Below are 8,744 nucleotides of genomic sequence, written 5' to 3' on the forward strand. Positions count from 1 at the left end.
TCATTATTAAGCCAGACCATAAGAAAGGTAGGCATCATTGGTAGAGAGTTCCAGGAGCAGAGACAGTTGTGTGGAGGAAGTAGAATGAGAGTTGAGATCCCCAAATTAGGTAGAATTGTGAGAGAGGAAGGCAAGTATTAAAAGTATAAGGAAGAACCTAGAGGCACCTGAGCAGCTCAGTTGGTTAAGCGTCTGACTCCTGATCTCAGCTCAGGTCTTGGTCTCAGGGTTGTAAGTTCAAGCCCTGTGCTGGGCTCCGTGTTGGGCGTGGAGCCTACTTAAAAAAACAAAACCAAAAACCTTGAAGCCTGAGTGGTGCTAATGCATTAGGGAAGAGACTTTCAAGGATCAGTTGAGAGACACTAGTTATTCTCTACTGCACACCTACTATCTGGATGTACTGTGCTGGGCTGTCTACTCTCATGTTTTATTTGATGCTCACCACACACCCACAAGGTAAGTAGAAATATTTCCACCCTGCAGAAGAGGACACTGAAGCTCAAAGAGTACAATGCCTTCTGAGACTATACAACGTTGGTTCAGGAACAGCTCAGCTAGCACCATCCCTGAGTCGACAACCACAGTGGGCCAGGGAGTCCCTTTTTTTTTTTTTTTTTTTTGAAGATTTTATTTATCCATGAGAGACACAAAGAGAAAGGCAGAGACACAGGCAGAGGGAGAAGCAGGCTCCACACAGGGAGCCCAATGTGGGACTCAATCCTGCAACTCCAGGATCACACCCCGGGCTGAAGGCAGGGCTAAACCAATGAGCCACCCAGGCGTCCCTAGGGAGTCCCTTCTTTTTTTTTTTTTTTTAAGATTTTATTTATTTATTCATAGAGACAGAGAGGTAGAGACACAGGCAGAAGGAGAAGCAGGCATCATACAGAGAGCCTGATGTGGGACTCCATCCAGGGTCTCTAGGATCACACCCTGGGCTGCAGGCGGCGCTAAACCACTGCGCCACCGGGGCTGCCCGGGAGTCCCTTCTTAAGGCCACATCCTTGTCTGCTGGAGTCGAAGGAGGCCTCCATTACAGGGTTTGGAGGAAGCTGGGTTCCCTGTGAGGAGGGGGAGAGTAGATCCAGCACCTCAAGCCTACAATTCAATTTGAAATAACCCTGACACCTTATCACTAGTTTGGTGAAAAAACCTTTTGTGTCTTGGCCCTGAGAGGCATCCACCATCATTGTTTCTCCAGTGTCCCAAATGTCTTATAACTGACTTTCAGAAACACCAGGATGCATTTAAGAATAGGGAGGATTGGGTGGAGGTTAAGCCCTGATGTCAGAAATGGGTCAGGAACTCAGCTGGGAACCCAGCGTGGGTCCCCAGCCCCTGCCAACTCCTGAGCACTCTGGGGGTGAGGGGGTTGACTTGATGGATGCTGGGTCCCAGTTAGCTCCTGTAAGAAGGAAATGATGGCTGGCAAAGGAACTTTGTGGCAACATGGCCAGAGAGTAGATTCCCTTCCTGCTCTGGAGCTCAGGACACAATGGAGAAAACGAGACACAAATGAACCATAACTCACTTGTTCATGTACTAACTCACTTATCATTTCTTCTCTTCACTCACTTCCTTCTTTTATTCATTCCATCTACTTGCCTCCCTTTCCTCATTCATACTTTTGTTTCCTCACTCAGTGAGCCTGTTGCCATGGCTGAGAGCTCTGTAGTCACCTAAGGCTCCAGAAACAGGGAGACAGCTGGAAAGACAATCAAAACACAAGGCAATAAGAGGAATAATGGAAGAATGTACAAAGTCTGCAAGGACCCGGGAGCACAGAATGCTTTAATAACAGTTTAGAAGGTCAGGAAAAGTTTCAGGGAGGTTGTGGAAAGGAAGTTACCAGGCAGAAGACATTGCAGACAAAAGGAACAGTGAGGCACAGAGGTGTGAACAGCTGGCCTGCTTAGAGAGAGGTGAGAACATCACTGTGGCTGGAGCCCTAGGTGTGTGTGGGGGGAGGGGAAGGACAAATGATGAAGCTGGAAAGTAGGTTGAAACCAGGCTAGCTGTGAATGTCAGGTTAAGGAGCGTGGGCTTTATTCTCAAGGTCAGTGGTTTTCTAAGTGTGGTCCTTGAGAGGGTCTGGCTAGCTCAGTCAACAGAACATGTGACTCTTGATCTCAGGGTTGTGAGTTCGAGCCCCACATTGGGTGTAGAGATTACTTATAAATAAAATATTAAACAAAAAGAAGTGTGGTCCTTGGGCCAGCAGCAACAGGATCACCTAGCAACTTACTAAAGATGCAAAATCTTAGGTCCTAGACCTACTGAATCAGAAACTCTGGGATGGGGGATGGGCTCCAGTCATCTCTGTTTTAACATGCTCTCCAGGTGACTCCTGATTCATATTAAAGTTTGAGAATCACTTTTGTACATAGTAGGGACTCAGGAGTGGTGTGTGAGCAGAGGAGTGCCCTAATAGCGCTCTGAATTGGGAAGCACCCTGATAGCACCATGGAAACCAGACTGATTAGAGGAGGTGAGAGTGAAATAGGGCAGACTGGAGTGCAATCATGTGCAAAGAAATACATCTGAGACGGTGGATGCTGCAGAAACTGGTAGATGTCCTCCAAAACCTGTTCTCCCTCAATAGTTAATAGAACCTCTGATTTTTAATGGGACATATGCCTCAAAGACTAAATACCCTAGCTTCTTTTGCAGTTAGGTGTGATCATGTAATGAAGTTTTGGCCAATAGGGTGTGAATGGAAGAAACATGTGTAACAATGAGGTCATGAGTCTCAAGGGGTATGCCTTCCATGTTCCCATTTGTCTCTGGCTGGGATGAGACATGGTGGCAAGCCATCCTGAAACATGTGGTCAGAGATAACCTCATGGGAACAATGAGCAACAAGGTAAGAAGAAGCCAGGATCCCTCTTACCTTACAGTCATCATAACAGCCTCAGACTACTGATGATGGCCAGATTGGTATACACTTCCATTTTATTTAAATCACAACTATTGGGGATCCCTGGGTGGCTCAGCAGTTTAGCGCCTGCCTTTGGCCCAGGACGTGATCCTGGAGTCCAAGGATCGAGTCTCACGTCAGGCTCCCTGCATGGAGCCTGCTTCAACCTCTGCCTGTGTCTCTGTGCCTCTCTCTCTCTCTCTGTCTCTCATGAATAAAAAAATAAAATATTTTTTAAAAATCACAACTATTTTGAGTGTCTATTAGGGAAACCAAATCTATATTTAAGCTGCAACAGTAGAACAAATACTCTCTTCAAAATGTACCCGATTCCTTCCTTTCTCTCCTCCCTCCCTCTCTGTTCTTTTTCTTCCTTCTTTCTTTACCTCCCTCCCTTCCTCTCTCCCTCCTTTGCTTGCTTGCTTTTTCTTTTTTCCCTTCTTTCTTCCTCAAAAGAATTTTGAGAAAGCTTATAATTGAGGATGTGTACAGTGAATTTCATGAAATACAAATATAAAATTAATCCCATCAGGTTTAATGGAACTGCTGTCATTAAGCATCAGATTAGCTCTAAGCTTCCTGGAAGCCAAGACAAAATGGAGATAAGATGAAGTCTTAGAACATCCGGTATCAGAGAAAAGGGCATCTCCCAGTTTTCCTGACCAAAAGTTGCATAATTTCTCATGCTGGAGAAATTTCTCCACTGGATTCATATATTGATAATATTCTCCATAAATTTGACAGCAAGTGGAGATTGAGTTTCACACGGTGATTTCTTCCTTCCTTTCTTTCTTCTTTCTTTCTTTCTTTCTTTCTTTCTTTCTTTCTTTCTTTCTTTCTTTCTTCTTTCTTTCTTTCTTTCTTTTCTTTCTTTCTTTCTTTCTTTCTTCTTTCTTTCTTTCTTTCTCTTTCTTTTCTTTTTTCTTTTCTTCCTCCCTCCCTCTTTCTTTCTTTCTTTCTTTCTTTCTTTCTTTCTTTCTTCTTTCTTTCTTCTTTCTTAAGATTTTATTTATTTATTTATTCATTCATTCATTCATTCATTCATTCATTCATTCATTCATTCATGAGAGACACGGATTCTGGAGACACTGCTTCTGGAGAAGCAGGCTCCATGCAGGGAGCCCAAAGTGGGACTCGATCCCAGGTCTCCAGGATCACCCCCTGGGCCAAAGGTGACGCTAAACCGCTGAGCCACCCAGACTGTCCAGCATTTTACATGAATTTTTGCATTTGTTCCTCTCAATAACTCTATGTCAGAGCAGGCAATATCATTACCCTGTTTTACAGATGAGGAAACTAGGATGCAGAAAGGGGAAGAGCCAGATCAGATAGCTGGTAGGGAACCAGTTTTGTAAGCCAGTTTTGTAGACTCTAGAGGCCCCATTCTAAGTGTCCCTCTCTGGGCCTGCCAGCACCACCACACACAAAATTATAGGTTGATTATCAGAGAAAAGCATAAGAATCATTGCCCTAGAATATGCCTGTGTTAGCCAAGAGAAATCAGTGAGACCTGGTAAATATTAAGGAGACCTCTGAACCTCCTGAGATGGGCTGCTCCTGACTAGAATGGAAGAGAAGTAGGGGTAGGCACCATGGGGGCAGACAGGAAACCCCAAATTTGGAGCTTGACTAGAACACGTGGGGCTTCAAGAATGGAAGGAAAAGTAATATTTAAAGCAGCTGTTTCAAAAAAAAAAAAAAGCAGCTGTTTCAGGGTAGCCGATGTCTATAAAAGGAGACGAAAACTCCCCTCTTCTGTCTCATTTCTTACTGAGCATCTATTATGCAACAGGTACATGCTGAAAACTCAAGTGACAATGAAGGAACTAGCCTACTGGCTGAAAGTCACTTTCTGTCTCATTCTCAGAATAACCCCACAAAGTTTTAGGTATGCTTATCAATATGATTATGCCTGGTCATAGAAGAAGAAACTGAGGCTCAGAACAGTGAAATGATTTGTCCAAGGTCCCATAGCTGGTAAGGATTAGAGACTGAGTTTGAAGCCTGGTCTGTCATACCCCAAAATTTCTTTTAATGTACCATCACTGTTTCAATAGTAGGACAGAAAAGAATTGGTGGATATGACATTTAAATCCATTCTATTTCTTTGTTGTTTTTTTAAAATAAAGCTTTAAAAACTGAACACCAAGTTGGTACACTCCCACCATCTTTTGGCACTATATATATATATATATATATATATATATATATATATATATTATTTTTTTTAAAGATTTTATTTATTCATGAGAGACAGAGAGAGAGAGAGAGTCAGAAACAGGCAGAGGGAGAAGCAGACTTCCACAGGGAGCCCGATGTGGGACTCCACTCCAGGATCAGGCTCTGAGCCAAAGGCTCAAAGCCACCCAGGCATCCCTGGCATAAATTTTTTTTAAGATTTTATTTATTTATTCATGATAGACATAGAGAGAGAGAGGCAGAGACACAGGCAGAGAGAGAAGCAGGCACCATGCCAGAGCCTGACGTGGGACTCGATCCCAGGACTCCAGGATCGTGCCCTGGGCCAAAGGCAGGCGCTAAACCGCTGAGCCACCCAGGGATCCCACTCTGGTATAATTTTTTTTTTCCTGGCATAATTTAAAAAAAAAATTTTTTTAAGTGACTTTGTGAGGCACACCTGGGTAGCTCAGCGGTTGAGCATCTGCCTTTGGCTCAGAGCGTGATCCTGGAGTCCCGGGATCGAGTCCCACATCAGGCTCCCTGTGGGAAGTCTGCTTCTCCCTCTGCCTGTTTCTGACACTCTCTCTCCCTCTCTCTCTTTCTCTCTCTCGTGAATAAATAAATAAAATCTTAAAAAAAAATGATTTTGTGATCATAAAGTTTGAGCATATTCAACAAAGTTGAGAGAATACAGACATATAGAGAGAAGTAGAAGAAAAAAACCAAAATCAGATAATTTGGGGGCCATTATTATCATTTGTGGTGTACCTCTCCACTCTTTGCTATGAATAATGAATGGTTTGTGTACCTGCTTAACATTATAAGCTTTTTTTTCCTTTTATTAAGTAGGTTGTATTACTGTCAGTTTACCAACTGTGAAGTTTTACATCTCATAAGCATACCTTATGTTTTTAAATCATTCCCTTCTTGGTGATTTCTTCTAAATTTTGCTGTTAGAAAAATATTTCTTCAAATATCTTGGGGCATATAGCTTTGTCTTAATTTAGGACTGTTTCCCTGAAATTAATTCCCAGAAGAGGAATGCCTGGGTCAAAGGCCTGGACATTATTTAAGCCCCTGATGCATATTGCCAAATGGCTTTCCAGAAGATTTTAGCAAGTCATTTTCCCACCAGAAATGTAGAAGCATCCATTGCTCACACTGACAACAGTCTTTGGTGTCAACAGTTTTTTAAACTTCAAAATTGAAAGGCTATAAATGGCCGTTTAGTTTGCACTGCTTTGATTACTTGTGAGGTAGAAAATGTCCTGTGTTTATTGTGTTTTGTCTCCAATGAGCAGTTTTGGGGTTCTTAGTCTGTTTGTGATCAATGTTAGGTTTTCTTCACATACTAGAAATATGAACTCATTGTGTATAAGACATTTCCCCAGTTTGAAGTGTGCCTTTTAATGCTGGATATGATTCTGGAGTAGGGTAGGGGTTTTTTGTTTGTTTCCAGCAATAGAAGTTAAAGAATGGTTTTTTTTTTCCTGTTTTGTAAATAACCATGTCCATCTTTTCCATAAGAATTCTTCCATATTTAGGGCACCTGGGTAGGTCCGTGGGTTAAGCATCTGATTTCAACTTAGGTCATGATCTCAGGTCCTGGGATTGAGCCCTGCATTGGTCTCCCCAACTCAGCGGGGAGTCTACTTGTCTGTCTCCTTCTCCCTTTGCCCCTCCCCCTGCTCCTGCTCTCCCTCTCTCTCTCAAATAAAAATCTTAAAAAAAAAAAAAAAAGAATTTTTCCATTTTCTCTAATCTTAGAAAACCATTTGCCTGCCCTTCCAGTGTCAGGTTCAAGAATTGATGGAGATGTCTGAGCTGTTTTGTCATCTTTTTAATAACAAAGAGGAGAAGAGGATTATTTCCTTTTATCCTTCATATATTTGATTTTCTTTGCCTTTTTGTTTTAGTACCTTGAAAGATGCTCATTGAGGGTGGGGACTGTAGGAGGAAATGTGAATATGTATGTGTCCCAAAATGTCTGGAGGAATACGTACCAAAAATACTAATACTGATTATTCCTGATTGATGGGAGTGGGGCTGGGATGGATTTGTTATTCATGCCTGGCCAGCACCCTTATTTCCTTTTGGCAAGATATTCCTCTTCATCCCATGGTATGGCTGCCCATGACAGTACATTTGCCCCATATAGTATCCCATTTCCCTGGCAATAGTTTGTTTGGGGCCAAGCAGTAGGCATTTTGCTCTAGCAGACCTCATCAGAGTCCTTCCCTGAGACTGGTATATGAGACCCAGAGCCAAACTGGGTATGGTTCTCCTGCTGAGTTCATTTGGAAAGATGGGTCTACCTCACATCATGTTTTCTGCCAGGCAGAGAGATCACTCTGTAGAGGAAGGGAAGCCAACAGGCAGAGAAACTGAGGCAAAGAGGCAAGGAGAGATGCAAGAAAGCAAATCCTATGAGTACTGTGTCTCCAGTTCCAGTCTCCAAGACCCTGATCCATGGTGTTTTTTGTTCAATCTTGCAGTCAGCTATTGTGAGCCGCAGGTTCCTCTTCGGTAAAGCTGGCTTAGGTTGGGATTCTGTTACTTGGCAAGTGAAAGAATCTGATCAGATTTCTTATTTAACATCAGAAATATTTTTTTCAGAAATATTTTTTAAAAAGACATTTTTCTTTTGTTAAGAAAAAGAAAGTGTAAGTGCACCCAGACATGCTCAAAAGCCGGCAAAATGTAAAACAGAGCATAAAAGTTGTACAAGTCCTCAGGACAGAGGCCACCTTATCACCTTAGGAACGTTGTCAATGAGATAAGCAGGAATTTGCGGTCAAACAATTCTAGCTCAATAGGTGGGTGTAGGGGAGAGTAGGGGCTCAGCCCTGGGCAGGAAATGTGATTTTCCATGGACTAGGAAGTCTAAGATACTGAGATTCAGAGCAAGGAAATTGTCCCTTACTCCCTTGCCTCTGGATAAATCAGATGCCTTCTCTGAGCCTCAGATTACGTTAAGTCTAACTCTCATATTTGAACCCTTACAATATTCCAGGCACATTCACATTCATTATCTCACATTCCTGAGTTTCAGGAATTCTCAGGAGAATTCTAAGTTGGTCATCTATATTCTCATATTCGAGATGAAAAAACTGAGTCTCAGAGAGGTGAAGTGTGACTCAAATAAGCCAGTCTTTAAAGGCCTTCTAGGAACCTCAGCCATCATCCTCTCCATCTGTAAAATGGGCACAGTATATAGACCATCCCTGACCTAGTCCCAAGGATAAGAGAGGTAAAAGTCAGTTAAAACTGAGTTGGGGTAAGCATTGCCCTTTTCCTTTGTCCCACTGGAAAATGCAGAAATTTGGGCAGTGGGAGGTGATGGAGGTGGAGTGGAGGTCACAGCAATGTGCCTTCTCTAATTGGCCCCAGTCAAGCCCCACCCTACTTCCTTTGAGCTGCTCCCCTCTCCCCCTGCACCAGATTTCTTCCCAAGGAAAACCTTGCGCAAGAAAACCTCGGTCAGGTCCCTTGGCCCCCTGCCTGCACCCCAGGAGCAGTTTGTGCTCCTCCCTTACCCCAAACCTGGCCCCTAGCCATCAGCCCCTGGCACTGACCCAGTCACATGGCACTTTGGTCTTTGGCTTGCTTCCTCCAGGATCCTGATTTAACTCTCCCTCCTCCCTTC

This window comes from Vulpes vulpes, chromosome 9, assembly GCF_048418805.1.
Source record: "Vulpes vulpes isolate BD-2025 chromosome 9, VulVul3, whole genome shotgun sequence".
Taxonomy (NCBI): domain Eukaryota; kingdom Metazoa; phylum Chordata; class Mammalia; order Carnivora; family Canidae; genus Vulpes; species Vulpes vulpes.